Genomic DNA, 18,383 nt, shown 5'->3' on the forward strand with positions numbered 1-18,383 from the left:
TTTGCTGCATCCGCAGGAGGGGCTTCTCGTCCCAGTTGACATCTTCACTGCAAAAGGGGGTGTGGCCGTCATGGTCCATTGACAGAACGTTACTTGTTTTTGTTTGTTTTTTAAGCACACTGAACCCTAATTCCTTTGGCCTTTACTAAAGTGGCACTTTGTAATTCCACATGATTTCATCGTTATACTCGCAGGAGAGAATGCTTCCTGTAAACCAGAAGGATCTCTGAGAGGGTTCTCGGCCCATAGAGAGTTCCTTTTCCCAAGGTTAAAGACACAGCCTCACGAGGGGTTGAGGACACACTGCGACAGCCTCAGGAGGTCCTGGACACGTGCCCAAGGTGTTTGGGGCACAACTTGGTCTTACACATTTTAGGGAGATGTGAGACAACAATATATGTGAGATGTACGTTGGTTTGGTCCAGGAAGGGAGGGACGGCTCGAAGCGGGGAGGGGTTTCCAGGTCACAGGTAGATCAGACAAAAGCGTTTCTGGTGAACCTTTCCAGAGGAAGCAGTCAGATCCGCATTTATCTCCGTGTGCAGATGGTGACTTTGGGTTCTCTCCTCTGTCATGAGGAATTTCCTTGTGGATCGGTTGTGAGGGAGGTACATGGCTTTTTTTCTTCTCCCCCAGTAGCTGTCTCTGTTCGGAAGAGCATGGGAGGTAGGTTTGCCCTAAGCTGTTCCTCACGTTGACGTCCCTTTAGCTTAGTGATTTTGGGGTCCTGAGATGTATTTTCAACCGCATGTTTCTGAACACACTGGCACTCTAAACAGTGTTGTAGGAGGCATCTAACTTACTTAGAAGAAGAATCTATTTGGAAGGACTTGAGCACCTTCATCCTTGAGAGAACCAAGCCTTTGTTTAGTTTGCTTTGCCCCGAGGCTGTTACTCTGCCCTGGGCTGTGCGGCCTTAGAAAGCTGTGCCCCTCTGAGCTCCTGCCTGTGGAATCTGGTGACATTGGAGTTAATCCAGCAACTACATGTTTTGGAAAGCAGATTACCTCTTAAAGTGTTGGTGATTATGATTCTAACACTAGAATTTCAGTGTGTATTTTCCACCCTTCTTACTTTGTCTCCTCATACACTGAGATGCTGCTGCATTTGCCCTTAGGCTTCACTGAGGGAGGGTCAGTTCTGACCCTATCTTAGATATTGACCTTTGAACGGACAGAATCAGGATTCAGAAAAACCCTCGAGCTGTGAGAGTGTGCTGATATCTATGTAAGTGGGGTTCATGTGTCAAACTCAGGTTTAAGAAAAACCAATTCTAGGCTGGGCATAGTGGCTCACACCTGTCATCCCAGCACCTTGGGAGGCTGAGGTGGGCAGTTCACTTTTGAGCCCAGGAATTCGAGACCAGCCTGAGCAACATAGCGAGACCCTGACTCTACAAAAAATTAAATAGGAGTGGTGATGTGCACCTGTGGTCCCAGCTACTCGGGAAGCTGAGGCTGGAGGATCACCCAAGCCTGGCAGGTTGAGGCTGCAGTGAACCCTGATAGCACCACTATACTTATGGTTCACTGTGCCTGAGTGACAGAACAAGAACCACCACCCCCCCCCAACACACACACACACACACACACACACACACACACAAAGTATCAATACATGCAGAGGCCAGTTCTGCTGGGACCACCTGTTAAGGCTCCTCTGGGCCTCACGGTTTTAGATGGGTCGGTCCGGGGGCGAGAGGGAGTGGCTTGAGGGCCTAGAAGCCAGTTCTTGTGGTTCAGCGTGACTGCGGATGTGGAGATGGGGGCAGGGCTCTCCAGGGCATGAGTGGGTAAACGGACGGGCTTCCAGGATGAGTCCCTGTGACTTGGCCTGGTTTACATCTGTCCAATACAAATCCACAGTTTCTTACTCTAGAAGCTTCTGCCGGGGCTGATGGACTGGCCTGGGGAGAGAGGGTGCCCTCAGAGTCTCAGGGTGCCATCTGGTCTAGGCAGAGCACTTAGTCACCTAGATCTAGGATTTATGGCACTACAGGGGACTCATCACACTCGGAGCAGCAGCCATCTGCATTCTAGACTTGGTTCTAGGCGAAGTACTTTGGAGTCTGTTGGTACCCTGTGTTCTGTTTATCTGTAAAACAAGTTAGAGTTATAACTACTTACAACCTATGATTAAAATTTTGCTACAGAATATGGCAGTTGTGGTGGAGCCTGGCCAGAGACCCCCCTCTCGTACGCTGCCGCGTGCTGGGGTTGCAGGCGTTGCCTGCATCAGCTGCCCCTCCTGGCGTGTCTGTGTTCTTGACACTGGTGCCCATCGAGGCTCGGCCTGTGGGACTCGTGCAGCCATTTGTCTCTGTGTTCCTCTGAGGTTTCTCAGACTTCACGGTCCCGTGGCAGAGCGTACAGTATCTGCTTGCATCCTGATCTCCCCAAACCCCAGGACAGGCCAAGAGTTCCTTACACACAACTGCAGAGGGCCCCGTGGTGTGGATTTGCGGTGACACAGCCTTTCCCCAGTTCGGCCTTCATCTCCAGAGATGGCTTTAGGGTGATAGAAACTTCACCTGAACCCTGAAGCTTTGGTGCTAGGAATTCGGTGACCGGCACAGATGATACCTCGTTTCTCTGCATTTGTAGCAATAGTTGTTAACATGACCACGAGATGTACAGAGGAAGGAAAAAGGAGATTTTCTTTTCCGAGTAACACTCTGTGCTTTGGGAAATGTGATCTCGGGGGAGCTGTAAGCACGTGCCCCTCAGGAGGGGAGGAGGCCGCGGCGTTACACGTTCCGGGGTTTGTTGGCTGTGTGTGTTCATCGGGCTCATGGAATGTCGGAACGTTTACAGGGAAAGTGGGATTTGTTCATCTGGTTCGTGCAATGTCTGAACACTTATAGGGAAAGTCTAGCACACATGCAGTGAGTTAACCTGTAACATCCATGTTCGCCTTGGGGCAAGCGTAACATTTGAAATGAGGTGGACTGGGCGTGTCATGTACAAAGGTGAGCTGTTGGGCGCAGACGTTTATGCGCAGCCTCAGTCACAGCCAGGACTGGCTCAGGATCTGCAGCTTGTGGCGGGAAGGGACATTCACGAGGCCATTCTGTCCAGTTGGGGCTGCCGGCAGGGTCCCAGCGTGGGGCTTCTGATTGTGGAGGAGACTTCATGCTGGTTAACAGACTGTATAGGAGTAGTGCCATGGAGCTTTGGGGTCCACGTTCCCTATGATGCCGGTTACATTTCTCTCCAGACCTCATAGTAGCCACAGAGAGTGCACCTCGTCTGACAGCAGGGGGGTGCCATGTTGATACAGTAATTTATTGTATTAACCTTTTTATTACTATTTTAATAACATTTTTTTCTTTTCAAAGAGATAGAGTGTTGCTGTGTTACTCAAGCTAGTCTTGAACTCGTGGCCTCAAGCAATCCTCCCATCTCGGCCTCCCAAAGTGCTGGGCTTAGATACGTGAGGCAGTGCACCCAGCCTACAGCCATGTTTTTAAAACTCAGCACTTTAAAAATCCTACTCCTTTCACCCCTGAAGCACGCTGGTTAGCCTTGTGCAAACTGGGGTGTCAAGATCTTGGCCCCCCTTTTATTTTACCCTTCGACCTCAAGTTCTGATGAGAACAGCAGTTACAAAATGGGCATTAGGTGATTCTTCCGTTACTAAAGCCAGGATTCTCACCAGTTAGAGATGTTTGTCCCCAGGATCCCAGAAAGCTGTTTTGAATCAAGCTCGGAGCAAGTAAGTAAGGAACTAAACTCTTGGTCCTCTGCTTAGCACCTGGGGAATGGGTTAGTTGCTGATACCCTTTCATCTGTGCTCACGTGCTGCATCTCGTCACGGGAAGCAGAGTCGCCCTGTGGAATAAAGCCCAGCTCACGGTGGCACGTCGAGACGCTCAGGGCTGTCAGTCCCTTATACAGCGGTAGACTTGGAGACTCAGCATCGCGTGCAGAGCCCGGGCAACCGGAGTGCATCCACCTTAGAGACCACAGGGCCGGTCGGCAAGGTGGATGTCCGGGCATATGGCCCTGACAGGCCCGCTGCAAGGTGAATTAGGAATTCGTTAGCAAAGAAATCAAACTCGCCTGTGGGTCCCAGCTACTTGGAAGGCTGAGGCGGGAGGATTGCTTGAGCCAGAAGGTCAAGGCCGCGATAAGCCATGATTGTAATACTGCACTCTGGCCTGGGTGACACAGGAGACTCCGACTCAAAAAAAAAAAAAAAAAAAATGCCAAACCTTACTTTTCATAGCAGGAGGGATAATTTATCAAAGTAACTGCCACAAAATCTTAGATGATGTAATTTCAGTGGCTAAGTAAGCTGTCCAGGCCACGTGGCTGGCTCACAACTCATGAATGTGAACAGCAGGTGGTCTGCATTCTGGGTGAGTGTGACTGTGCTACTGCAGTTTTGTTCTCATGTCTTGATGAGCATAAACGGTTCCTTACGAGGGTAGGTAAGGATGCTGTGACCTGAGACTCTGTAATATTGTTGCTTGAGGAACCAAGGAGTTTTTCTCTCTTGCAAACCCGTCAGGGAGGATGTTCCAGGCTAGTGACTGCTCCATGAGGTATTTAGGGATCCAGGTTCCTTACCGACCCCTGCTCTGCATTCCCAGGGACACGGCTGTCCTTGTTGTGGTTGGGAATGGGTGATTGCCATGCTGGCGGGGGAGGCTTAAGGTGAGAGTGGCCATGGTTTACCTAATCTACATAATGGCAGGGAGCCTGGGAGTAAAGGGTAAAGGATGTTGGTGAAGCACTGGCTGCACTCACCGCAGCTGGCCCAGGGATGGGGAAGCATGGCTGAGTGTGCCGTTCAACGGTACCTGGTTCTTTCAGATTTGACTTCCTTATGGATTTTCTGCTGTAAAGAGGAGAGAGCCTGTGGTTCTAGGCCAAGCATCTCACTCATCTCATAACATCTTGTATCTCTTAGCCAACACTTTTGTCAAGTTTTAGAAGTCCTATCAAACTGGCAAGCATTTCTCAATTTGGTTTAACTATTGGATTTGTTATCTGTGTCTGCATGTCTATTTTACATCTATGTGGTTATTTGACGCTCTGTAGTACATTTGGAATAGGTTCTATTTGGTGGAAGTTACTTTCAACAAACCCTTGCTGCTACTTGAATTTTCAAGGTTGCAAGTAGAAAGGAGAGAATAAAAACCACATCTTCTCTAGTTTTAAAATGTGTTGTTCCTCAAATCACACCAGAAGTACAAATATTACAAATTACAAAAGCAGCCAGAATCAAGGTTAAGAGATTTCTGGGTGATTCTGGCTAATCAGCAGTGTTTGCTGAGGTGTGTGCAGCAGAGCTACACGCTAAGAAGCCCGGCAGCGGGGAGAGTTGGGAGGCCAGACTGTGACTTCAGAGGTGCCGTTGCCTCAGGAAGAGAAGCTAGATGCAGGGAGGATAAATGGCCACAGGTGTGACCACCGCCGTCCTTGCGGCGGTACAGAGGCCTTGGTACAGGGGCCTTTGTGAGCTGAGTTCAAAGTAGAGATTGAGAGAGTGCAATGCATTCTTAGCTTTTAAAATAAAATGCTAATAGAGAATGTTTTGTTTGTAAGTATGTAAAACGTTACGTCTTTGTTTAGAATTTAAGGATAATAATTTGCTTCTGAGATCTTTGTGACTGAGATTTGAAATATTAACTATGGTTTTTTCATCCATGTTTTATACATATGCACGTGTATACATATACGTAAGGTATATATAAAAAAATAAGCGTGTCTGTATTCACATTTACATACACTTGCATAATGTGTATACTTCTAGTCACACATAGGTCTAAGTGACTATGACTTGACTTGATAACCATGAGAGGGTAATTAAATAAGTTACCTGCCCTTAGCCTTGCTTTTGTATGTGAGCGGGGACCCTGCGAAATGAGCCTCCCGCGTTCCAGGCCTCACACAGCCCGTGCCAGATTTTGGAAGCAGGAGTTTGTCTGCAGCCACTTCGGGAAGCACGTGGGTGCCAGGATTGCCTAGAGCTCCAGGTTATCTCCAGTCCCAGCCTCCCTGGGGTAGAAGCTGCCCTACCAGGGGCCTGGACATGGACGTTAGGGCCTGGAGCCAGGGACTGCTCCTGAAGCAGGGGGCTCCCCTCACGGCTGGGCATGAGAACAGAGGATAGGAGGCGGAACTAGCCTCGGGCCAGTGCATGGCCTCCCGGAAGTGCTTGTGGGAAGCCCCAGTCGCCCTTTGCTGATCCCACAGCCAGCACCAAACTCTGTGAGATACCCTTGGCCCACCTCTCAGGTTCCTAAAATGATTAGGGTTTCCTGAGCTGCGAATTTTTAGGTGTAGGCTAAAAAGCCCTGGGACAGACTCACAGGGTTCTTTATGTAGAAATGATGAGTGTGCTGGTGACTCAGAGCAGGCACTGCACCCTCACTCCAGGGTCCTTTGCGCCAGGTGCGAACGAGTGTGTCGGTCACCCAGAGTCCCTGCATCCTCACTCCAGGCACTGCTCTTTGGTTTCTTAATTAAAAACCTAAAAGCCTTCATAATGAAAATGCATTCTCCCCAGAGAATAGAGTTTCTGGTTACAGAGGCTCACCTGTAAATGCCGTGCCAGGTCAAATATACTGAGATCTGGGCCAGGTCCTGCTTCCGCTCACAGCCAAAGCAGGTACTTCATTTGGGAGGTGACCCAGGGGGACATCTGAGAGGCCTGCCAGTCCCCGAGGGATGAATCTACTGGCCTTCACACTCGTCTCCGGCCTCCATCAGCTCCTTCCTACCTGCAAACTGCCTGCTTGGACGTTGTCATCATTGGAGATATGTTAGGGACTTAGTATGGATTGACACCCATAGGACCAGCAGATCGTGGAAAGGTGGGAACCAGGGCTGGGAGGGTGGTGACCACAGCCAAAATAAGAACCGTGGTGGGCTGGGAGGTCCATCTTCTGTCTAAAGTGTTTTTAATAATAAAAAACATAGTGTCTCAGGAGCATGAGAGGGCAGGCCACAGACGCGGAGAACATATCTGTAAAACACTCATCTGATAAAGGCTGTTATCCAAACCGTGCGAGGAACTCTCAAAACTCAACAAGAAAATGAATAACCTGATTAAAAATGGACCAAAGACCTGGACAGATACCCCAACAAAGAAGATACACAGATGACAAATCTACACGTGAACAGATGGCCCACGTCTTATGTCATAGGGTGAGGCGTCAGAGTACACCCATTAGCCTGACCAAAATGCAAACTCCGACACCACCACGTGCTGGTGGGTGTGTGAGCATCAGGACCCTCACTCATCACTGGGGGAAGTGGGACAGCGGCTGTGGGAGGCAGCGTGGTGGTTTTCCTTGGAACTAAGCTCTCTGACCACAGGAGCAATCACAGTCCTGGACGTTTACTCGGAGGAGCTGAAAGTTTACTTCCATGCAGAAATGTGTACACAGATGTTGACAGCAGCTTTGTAATTGCCAAAACTAGAAAGCAACCAAGATGCCCTTCAGTAGGTGAATGGATAAACTGTGGTATGTCAGATACTGGGATATTACTCACCACTAAAAAGAACTGGACCCCTAAGCCATGAAAAGACACGGAAGGATCTTAAACACATGTTGCTAAGTGAGTCTCCAATCTGGACAGGCTGCCTGCTGTCTGAGTCCAACCACAGCACAGTCTGTAAAAGGCAAAGCTGTGGAGACAGTCAGCGGCTGCCAGGAGTTGGGGAAGGGAGAGATGAATGGGAGGAGCATAGGGGATGTGTAGGGTGGGAAACAACTCCAGGTGGGGCTTTCATGGGGGATCCATGCCGTTCCACGTCTGTGAAACCTACAGAGTGAGCAGCAGCAGGCCGAGTCCTCGTGTGAGCTGTGGACTGTGGGTGGTGGTACCATGTTGATGCGGGTCTGTCGGTCGTACAGACATGCTGGTCCGGCGAGGGCAGGAGAATGATGGAGGCTGTGCCTGTGCTGGGAAAGGAGATACGTGAGGACTCTCTGTACTTTCCTCTTGATTTTGCTATGAACCGAAAATTGCTTTTAAAAACGTCTATTGAAAAGGCAAACAAAAGAGTACTGGCCAGACAGTATCTGTGTGAGGGTGTGGCCTGTGTTCTACGTTCAGAATTTCCCTGTTAGAATACACATATCTAAATTATTCAAAGTTAAAACTTTGCATTAAGTAACTCACTACAAAGTGACAGTATCAGCTTGAGCGCTGCCAGGATGGCCAGGATCCTGTATCCTGACCAGCTTCTCCCCTTACAGGTGCAGTTGACGTCCATGGCCACATCCCAGAAAGCAGTAGGGGTGGAATCAGGAGTCAGGCTTTGCGGGACAGAGAGGAAGTGAGATCTGTAAGCACGTGGCTGAGGGCAGGCAAGGAGGAGCCCATGGCAGGGAGCCGGAAGGGATGACTTTTTGATCAGTTGTCCTTATCGCTGAGGCCTTCTTAGACTTGGGGAGTTGGGAGTCCCCACTCTTGGGCACCTCAGAAACCAAAGGCTGCTCGTAATCCTCAAGTTCCAGATGCCTCAGGGGAGGTACCTGGGTTGTTGGGTGCAGTTCCGTTATTTGCTGCTCGGTGGGATTTGCCCGCAGCATTTCTGGTTGTTTTTAAGAGCTGATGTTTGAGCTGCTTAAAATCACATATGGATGTCGATTTACCAATAAAAGTTAAGAATAGAATTTGAGTTCAGAGAGTTGTGAAAATGCTCAAAGTCGTGTACTAATGTATACATTACATTTGTGGAAATATCTAAAAGTCCAGGATTTATATTAAACACTTCTTGATTTTTGTAGTATCTACCTGTCATTTTTCCATTTGATTAATAGATGTCAGAGGGCTTAAATTTTGAGTGCCTGAATTCACTGAAATTAAATCTTCTTACATCAAATATAATTAAACTGAATGTAGCCAACAGTGCATGCTTTTATAAATATTGAGTAAAATATATATAAAAACACATATCCATCGACATGCAGATGGCGGCAACACATTAAACCATAAAAGTAGAATTAGTATTCTTTGTTTTCTGAGAAGACAAATTTTTAAACAGTCAAGGGGTCTTATAACTTTCTAGTCTCCAACTTATTTGCCCTAAAATGGAAGATTGACAGCAGTAGAAGAGGAGATCCTGGGCCAGTGCAGGCTCTGGGAGCAGCAGGGTGAGTGCTGGGAGGAGCTGGCTGGAGGCAGAGTAGGGAGGTGATCAGGGAGGCCAGGGTGGCCTCAGGGTACGCGGCTCAGTGATTGAGAAAAGGTTCACATTTCTTGGAGAGCCCTTGTCTCTGCCCACGGAAAACCCAAACTCCTTCCAACTGGGATGTGCATCTCATGTAAAAGTTGTTACTCCCAGAAAGAAAGCCAGTCGATGTAGAAATTTTTTGTATGCAGAAATTACTTCAAATTTGTTTCTAACCTTATCCTTTTCTTCCCCCGTCTTAATGTGTAGTGACTTTCTGCAGGTAACGCACACATCTTAGGAGAGCGCTGTATTTCAGTTGCTGTTGGCTCTGTTGTGACTTTGTGCTGTCCGACGTTCTGGTTCTGAGGTTCTGCGCAGAACGTGGCTCCTCCCTGCTGAGCGTTGGTTGTTGAAGGCCCATGTGGAAACTTTCCCTGTAAGCTTGTTGACCACAGCAGTCTTGGTTCAGAAATCTTTGGACCTCCTGAGACTTCACACAGACTTCTAACCTTTCTAGCGTGACCTTTTCATTTTAGTGTTCCCCATTCATTCAGATGTTTTCCAGAATGTAAGTAATCTGCTGAATGCAGGGTGGGGGGTGCCCTCCGTTGGCTCTGGGGAGAAGTATCGCTGTTTCTCCGGGTGGAGCTTCCCGTCCACCATGGTGTGCTCCAAGATGCAGCAGGGTTCTTTGGCAGAAGTAACCGTCGAAGGCCCGCGTCTCCGTGGCAGGGTGACTGTGGGTGTGTGGCCTCGCGGCCATACCGGCCCCTCCCCATCAATGGCACCACGGAGAGGAGCAGGGGGAGGCCTGGGATCTGTCTCCAGAATCATAACTGTGCTTCCGAGACTGTGTCATCCGTGTGTAAGTAGACATGCAGAGAAAGTGTTGGAGATAAGCAAGAGACGGTGTCTGTCCCTAATGAGCTCAGGCGTGCCCTTGAGAGGGTCAGGTTTCTGTGCGGCTGATCCGGACTCAGCCTGGCTGTGGCAGTGCAGGTGACTGCTGGGCTTTGGCAAGGCTGCACCCACTGTCCATCTGAATCGGCCCCCTTCCCAGGCTCACGGTGCCAGCTGGGCGCCCAGGCCTGATTTCCCATAAGGACGGAGGCCCTGTGTATGTGTCGGGGAAGGGGGAAGTGGGGTTCCTACTTTATTGCCATATCCAATGCCATGCGGGGTCAGCACTCAGGAAACACGTGCTGTGTGGGTCAGTGATTGAGTTCAGAAACCTAGAAAATTCAGCATTGCAGGCTTTGGGCATGACCCATCCAACCTTGGGGCTCTTTCTTTCTCTGAATTTCCTTCCATGGCATCCTCCTCATCCCAGGGGCCCCTGTTCCCGTATGACTGTTGGAAGTTTCACAGCTTCCTCTGCTTCCCCTCCCGGGCCCTGATGTGGCTGGGGCAGCTAGTGACTGTGCAGACCCCACAGCCAGTAGATCGTTGGTGCCAACGCCTTTGGCCTGGGTTACCTGAGTCGAGGACTCCAGTACATGGCTGAGCTCACCCCGAATGCCAGGATCGGAAGGCCTTGGGTTGCAGAAAGGTTGGGGGTTGCATATCGAAGGACAACCTGCAAAGGAGAAGGGGAAATGGCTGTGCTAGATGGCAGCTAGAGGAGTCTGTGTAGAGCCTGTTACACAGTGCACACACAGAGCTGGCATGGGGAATGCGGTGACATAGCCGCCATGGAAGTGGGCAAAGTTACAGACTTCGGACCGACATGGATGGTCTGGTCTAAAACGATCCTCTGTTTCCTTTAATCCTAGCAACTGCTGGCTTACGGGGTGGGGGAGTGAGATCTGTGGTGGCCGCGAGGAGAGACAGGGATTTTAATTAAGCCCCTCTTTCTGGGAGAGGGGAGTAGCCGTTTCTGTAGGACGGTGAGCATCGTCATCTCAGGTAGCTCAGGCTGCTGTAACGAAACACCATTGCCTGAGTGGCTTGTTCTATCATAGCGGGGGTGTCATGTTAACTAGAAGTGTGCTTTTCTACTGGGCAGTAAGTAAATTAATGGTACATTTGCCAAGGACAGTAAGTTGTGATTTGATGAATCCAGTGGGGAAAAGGAGAAGGGGCTTGGCTGGGTGGGGACGTGTGTGTGGGAGCAGAATGGAGCAGCTAGGAGTGCTGTTGGGATGGAGGGGCTGCGCCCGCATTTCCATGGGATCCGTCGATGTTTGTGGCATTAGACCTGAACCTCTGTCTCTACTTCTAACACCCGCGTAGTGAGGAAGCCCCTGATGGGCCTGAGTTGTTACTTCCCATTGCCATCGCTGGGAAGTGACCCGGACGCCTCTCCTGGCTGGTGACGGCCCCAGGCTTGGACACTGGGTTCGTCCTGAGCTCTGGGAGGGGCTTGGGCTCCACGCGCAGCAGGCACCTGCGCATCCCTTTGGACGTGAGATGTTGGCGCTCCGCTTGGAGGCTAGCGCGATCTGGGTGTGGTCAGGATCCGGCTCATCCTTTGGAGAGAGAGCACCTGCCCGGGGGCCCCTCTGAGGTGCATAGTCGTGCAGTGCCCTCACAGGATGCCCGGTCCTCCGAGAACTTCCTGCCATTCCCCTGGACCCTCAGGTAAGGGAGTCAAGTGTGGTGTGTGTGTCATGGGCGGGGTTGCTGAGGACACCACGTGCCGACTTGTGTGAAGACCCGAGGCGCTGCGTGAGCTCGTTCCCAGGGGGCCGTTGGCATCTGGGGGCCTGTGGGTGTCTTTCCACTGGCAGGAAATAATGGGTGTCCCATGTTACATTTTGTGTCTTCTTTTTTTTTTTTTTTTTGTCAAAAAGCCCTAATGCCAACGTCACTGTCCCGCTATTGGAATCACCCACCTCAGGCTCACTGGTCCTCTTGTTTCTGGGCTGCTGCAGCGTTGTGTTGGGATAACTATGTTAACTTCGTTTGAATTTTCTTCCTATTCTTTTGGAATAAGTGTTGATAGTTTGTGCCGCTTGTTCACCCGAGGTGAGGGTGTCCTTTAGGCCTGGAGGAGCACAGCCCGTGCAGGGAGGTGCCGGGCCTCTGCCTCTCATGTCGTCCGTAGCCCTCACCACACGTCTGCTCTTCTCTCCTCGTGCCCACGGCCGGGGTCACGGGCTGCTCGCTCTGCCGTTTGAGATCCTCGGAAAACGTGGTGTTTACACTGAAGGGAGATTGGGGGTGTGCAGCTGATTTTAAATAGGAGGAAATGATGGTAACAGAATGAGCAATTCCTAGCACTTAGTCTCAGGCTTGAGAAATTGTGTTTTAGAAGCAAGGTATCCCCAACTCCAGTTTTCTTCAAATTAAATCTTTTAAAGAGTCCACAAATATAAATAGTTAAAGCCTAAAACTATGCAAGAGAGGGCCTAGAGCCCAAGCCACTGCCAACTCTGACTCCAAGACACCTCAGAAACTTGGTCCTCCTCCTCAGAGAACCCCCCTTCTACTCCTCCCTGCACACTGCTCCCTCCACACTCCTCTTCCGCCCCCTCCCCTTCCGCCCCTTCCACTTCCACCCCTTCCACTTCTTCCTTCCCCTTCCCTTCTTCCTTCCCCTTCCCTTCTTCCTTCCTCCCCTTCCTCCTCCCTCTTCTTCCTCTTCCCTTCTCTTCCTCTTCCCTTCTCTTCGTCTTCTTCCCCCTCCTCTTCCTCTTCTTCCCCCTCCTCTTCCTCCTCTTCCCCCTCCCTCCTCTTCCCCCTCCTTCCTCTTCCCCCTCTTCCCCCTCTTCCCCCTCCCTCCTCTTCCTCCTCTTCCCCCTCCCTCCTCTTCCTCCTCTTCCTCCTCCCTCCTCTTCCTCCTCTTCCCCCTCCCTCCTCTTCCTCCTCTTCCCCCTCCCTCCTCTTCCTCCTCTTCCCCCTCCCTCCTCTTCCTCCTCTTCCCCCTCCCTCCTCTTCCTCCTCTTCCCCCTCCCTCCACTTCCTCCTCTTCCCCCTCCCTCCACTTCCCCCTCTTCCCCCTCCCTCCACTTCCTCCTCTTCCCCCTCTTCCCCTTCTTCCCCCCGCCTCCCTCCTCTTCCCCCTCCCTGTCCTTGGGCAACCTCCATGGAACTCTGGTTGAAAGTCACTGGGTCTGTGGGGCCACGCATTTGATAGACGAGCACGCTGAGGATCAGACACAAGTGACTGACTCAGAACAGCACAGAGGCTGACCCAGCTTGCATGCTGTCTCCTGCCTCCCGTAACACCGGGTTGTCCCTAATGGAAGAGAATCAATGATGCTGCTTCACTGATCTCCAGGGAAAACAGGTTGATAACAGGTTATAAACATGAGAATGTTTTGGAAAAGCCATCGTCCACTTGTCAGCTCCATCTCTCCTGCCCGGAAGATGTAGGGAGAACCTGCCTTCAGCCCACCCTCATCCCATAATAAGACAGAGGACAAAGGGGCAGAGACCCAAGTCCTGTCAGTGCCCTCAGGAAACCCTCTGTTTCCTCCTCTCGGTGGAAGTGGAAACCATCCCGCTGGACTAGATCTTCCTGGGAAGCCCCTCCACCCCGAAAGCAAGGAATCTGGTTTGAGCACACACCATTCTTGGTGTCTTCACTTTCTGCAGCTGAACCCTGCATACGTGGCCCATTAATCTTGATAGTCCAGTGTTACTGGGTCCTGGCAGTTTCTGTGGACTGATGGCAGGTGTTTACCATTGTGTTTAAAGAGGAGAATAGAACTTTATTGTGTCAAAATCAGATGATAACGATTGCCATGTGTTTCCTTGGGTTGGTTGGAGTGGGTGGTGCTCAATGCTTTTCCTGAGGGCTAAGTTCTTGTTTGAGACCATCTCACTTTGTTGCCCAAGCTGGAGTGCAGTGGTGCGATCTTGGCTCACTTGCAACCTCTGCCTCCTGAGTTCAAGCAGTTCTCCCTGCCTCAGCCTCCCAAGTAGCTGGGATTATAGGTGTGAGTCACCACGCTTGGCTAATTACAAAAATGTTTAATACAGGCTGGGTTTTGCCATATTGTCCAGGGTGGTCTCAAACTCCTTGCCTCAAGTGATCGGCCCACCTTGGCCTCCTAAAATGCTGGGATTACAGGCTTGAGCCACTGTGCCCGGCCTGATCCTGACGTCTTTTAAAGCTGCCTTCATGTACCAAAAGCCAGTCTATATTTGAAAATCAGTCTTGAAGAGCCTAGGAGGAGAGGGATAAGCTTCAGCTAGGTAAATAACTATGCATATGTTAAAAATATGGGCCAAAATCTACCCCAAATGTTAACCCTTCTGCTTTGTGTTTTATATCCGTTTATGGTTATTCTTTCAGTATTAAGATTTTAAAAGATTCTTTTGATAATTATGGACAAATTACTATTAAAACTCAGCTGTATTTGTAACACTTCAAAGAACTAATTGGATGACATTATTTTTCCCGGAGACATTTTGGATTATGACATAATTAGTGTTTATCTCTTTGCCAGAAATCTTTTTTTTTTCTTTTCCAGAACAGAAACCTGAAAAGAAAATTCCTTTGCATTAAGTGCTATTTCACTGTGTGACAATCAATTTTTGAAGGTGAGAACAAGATCTTCGTGTATTTTGGGGATAATTCTTGCTTAATAGTGAAAATGCTAAGTGTTAAATTTATGGAACAATTTGTTTCTTTGAAAATTACTATTTGCCTGCTCACCAGGTGGGAGCTGATGAGAACGTGGATGTAAAAATTAAATTGTATTTAGCTTATATAAAAGAAGTTTTTAAAAAAGCTTTTTTTTTGTTTGTTTTGTGCTACAGAAGTGGCTTCGTTGTGGAAATGATGTTATTGCAGGCACCTAGAATTTTATCTCCTTCATTTCTACAATGGGAAGCAATTCTCCAACAAGCACAGGAATCTGACTTTCTGATATTGAGACTCCTAGGCATCAAGCCCCGTGGAAGGGTTGGTGATTACGTGAGCGTTGGCGGCGTTGATGTGGGCACCCTCCAAGCCATACGCAGGGAGCAGAGAAGAGCAGAACAGGCCCCTCAGGAGCCATGAGAAAATCAAGTGTTGGCAGCAGTGGTGAGGGTTGATGTCAGGGGCCAGGAGGAGGTGGCGAAGGGAGCATGTGCCTCAAGGCAGCCCTGGAACCCGCAGTCCCTGTAGTGAGGTCTGGTCTGCAGGGGATGTGGACGGCCACGTGGCGAGGCCCACAGACAGCCTGGACTTGGCTGCCTCAGAACTCTGGTGGACGTTGCAAACGGCCCCACAGGGTTGCAGTGCATATTCCTCGGACAGAGAAAAGACGCTTGAAACTGTTCCCGGCACGAAGCCAGCGCCCTGTGAACAGTGGCTCCTGCTGTCGTGACTGAGTGCCGTCCAACTGGGGGCAGTTGCTCTGCTCAGTTCACTTAATTGGGCCAGGAATGGGGTTGCCCTGCCTTCTACAAGCTTGACGCATTGAACGAGGACTCAGTTGATAAAGTACTCTGTAAATATGCTCTCCCGGCTAGAGTGAGCAAAACCCAGGGAGCGAGTGGTTCTTCAGTATTAGCCAGGTGTTTGTGGTGGGGCCAGCTGTGCGGCTGCCAGAGCGAATGTGACCAGGAAGCCTCTGTCCCCCCGGTGGTGGCCAGTGTTCCTGTTACACGTGCCATAGGCAGAAGGTGGGCACTGCTGGGAAACTTGTTCATATTGTTGTTTTCTGATTGAAAATTCAAGGTTTCTGAGCATCCTACATCGAATCTGTACATTGCTGAGACTGTACACATTTCAACACTTGTTTTTCTCTGCTTTTGGCCGTGGCTTCCAGGACAGGCTGGATGCAGAGTGAAGCCCTCTCCTCACTGTCAATGTTTGCAGATGTCTTTTTGTATAAACTGTATTTATTGAGAGTCTCAATTAGGTTTTTATTTAACTAGACTTTTCAAATTGCCATGTACATAACTCTCCCAGTTACAATCGTGAGCTAACGTGGGTTTTTGGTTTTACTTTGATGAACTTTTAACATTTGCATGCTAAATGTGGGGGTGGAGGTCATTTATCTGCTTTTCATTTCCTTCTTGGTTATACTTAGTGACTTTCAGGTAAGGTGTGGAAAGCGTGGTACAGGGTGAATTGCAGGCTGCAGTGTGGCGCGGTGGACGAGAGGCGGGGCTGCAGTGTGCACAGTGGATGAGAGTAAAGAGATTTCCATCCTCGAGGGAAACACACAACAAACAATTTAAAAAACTGATCATCTAGCTTGCATGAGGTCCAACAAATTCAGTTTGCAAAGTTTAACTTCCAAGTTAACTTAGTAACTTTTCCCCTAAGTCATTAATTTAGTAGCTTATGTTTAAACATATTTTTCACCTAAAGCAAGTCATAAATTCTAAAATGAATGACTAAACATGTAATAATTTAGGCATACAGCACCTGAAGGGAAAACTGCCAGTATGCTAAAATATTGGATACAGATGCTTAAAAAATATAATGTAGCATTCTTACAATGCATGTGCTTTTAGCATGTAACTTGGTGAGTAGTTTTGAGCTATATTTGTAGGAGTGTGTATATTGAATACTTTAGGACACCACTGCAGATGTGTGCGTGAGAGGTATAAATACTGAATGTTCTTTTCCCTTCCCTTAAATGAAAAACATTAGCTCCCTTCATTTTTATTTTTATTTCTTGAAGTGGACTCTCGCTCTTGTTGCCCATGCTGGAGTGCAGTGGCGCAATCTCGGCCCACTGCAAGTTCCGCCTCCTGGGTTGAAGTGATTCTCCTGCCTCAGCCTCCCCAGTAGCTGGGATTACAGGCACCCACCACCATGCCCCGCTAATTTTTGTATTTTTATTAGAGATGGGGTTTTCCCATATTGGCCAGGCTGGTCTCAAACTCCTGACCTGAGGTGATCTGCCCACCTCGACCTCCCAAAGTGTTGGGATTACAGGCGTGAGCCACCTCGCCCGGCCAGCTCCCTTCTATAATGATTTATACAGTTGTTCTTGCTTTTTGTTTTTTTGAGACGGTGTCTTACTCTGTCGCCCAAGCTGCAGTGCAGTGATGGAAATCTTGGCTGACTGCAGCCTTCACCTCCTGGGCTCAGGTGATCCTCCCACCTCAGCTTCCTGAGTAGCTGGGACTAGACACATGTCACCACGCCCAGCTATTTTTTTTTTTTTTTTTTTGGATATTTTTAGTAGAGACAAGGTTTTGCCATGTTTTCCAGGCTGGTCTCGAGCTCCTGGGCTCAAGCAATCTCCTGGCCTCAACCTACAAAACTGCTGGGATTACAGGCGTGAGCACCACATCTGGCCCATTTTTTTTTTCCTTCCAGGAGTCGACTTTCAGAAAACCCTTCAACTTTGCAAGCTTAATTTTCCATAAAAATATTCCTCTACGATAAAAGCAAGACACAAACAAAGAAGTATGTGTGGACTGCGGTTAAAAATTTTCAACACAACATAGCTTAGGAAGGTTGACATTGACAAAGAGCAGGAGGCCCGTTCAGTGCCTTCTAGGCAGTGGGAATGGCGGTCTGTGGGCGACCCTAACGTGTGCGGCGTCCTGAGACGTGATCGTGGTGGTCACGCTTTTACGGAGGGTTTCCTGGGAGTACCAGAGGCTGTTCTTCTGCAGTCGGCCAGCCAGGCAGCAGCTGCCGGAGAAGGAACAAGCAGTAAAAGACAGGTGTACACGGTGTTATTGTGGCTGAGACGTTAAAACCAGGCTCACTTTGTTCTTACCGTTTTAAAAAACTTATAATGAAGTTCTTAAATATGTTCAGGATTTCAAAGCAGTTGTGGGTGTGTCTGTGTCTCTAGCTCGTGTTTGGGTGCTTCCTGCGAAGAGAGCTCAGAGACGCTACCTTTCCTTCATGAGGTGACAGGGCCTGGAGAGGTGTGAACCCCATGGTGGGGGGATGACTGACCTGGGGTGAGGCTGGGTCAGCGTGGGGATCCACCCTCACTCCGCGTTCCTGTAGGCAATCCACAGTTCTAAGTCTTTATGATATGGGTAAAATGAACCTGGAAGAGGGGTTATTTTTTAAGAAGTAAGTGCCATGTTCTTTTTTCCTCATACTTTTCCGTGTTTAAGCAGCATTGAAGGATAAGACACTAGTAGCATGTTGTTTTGGAAGCAATGTTGTTGGTTATATTTCGTTGAATCTGACCCTAAGGTTGCCTGGTAACACAAGTTTTCCTTTAACAACATGGAACTCTGTTGAATCTGTTGCCCCATTGGCTGAGCCCTCTGAAATCAGTGCAGTAGCAGCTGAAGAGGCCTCTTCCCCTTGGAGGAAGCCGCTGGATTGGCAGGAGGCACCGCCCTCGATTGAGGGAGTGAGAGGGGTTTGCAGAGACCCCACG

The 18,383-nt window shown here is 49.3% G+C and overlaps 2 long non-coding RNA genes across 2 annotated transcripts in view; both read left to right on the top strand.

Moving 5' to 3' along the window:
* LOC135966763 (uncharacterized) overlaps positions 1-18,383 on the top strand; it is a 91,250-nt gene that overhangs the window by 23,874 nt on the left and 48,993 nt on the right. The gene's annotated exons all lie outside the window — the stretch shown is intronic.
* LOC135966935 (uncharacterized) lies at positions 14,465-16,520 on the top strand. The gene is made up of 2 exons (XR_010580654.1): positions 14,465-14,625; positions 14,845-16,520. It is a non-coding gene; the product is annotated as an uncharacterized lncRNA (long non-coding RNA).

The sequence above is a fragment of the Macaca fascicularis genome, chromosome 13, assembly GCF_037993035.2.
Source record: "Macaca fascicularis isolate 582-1 chromosome 13, T2T-MFA8v1.1".
Classification (NCBI taxonomy): Eukaryota; Metazoa; Chordata; class Mammalia; order Primates; family Cercopithecidae; genus Macaca; species Macaca fascicularis.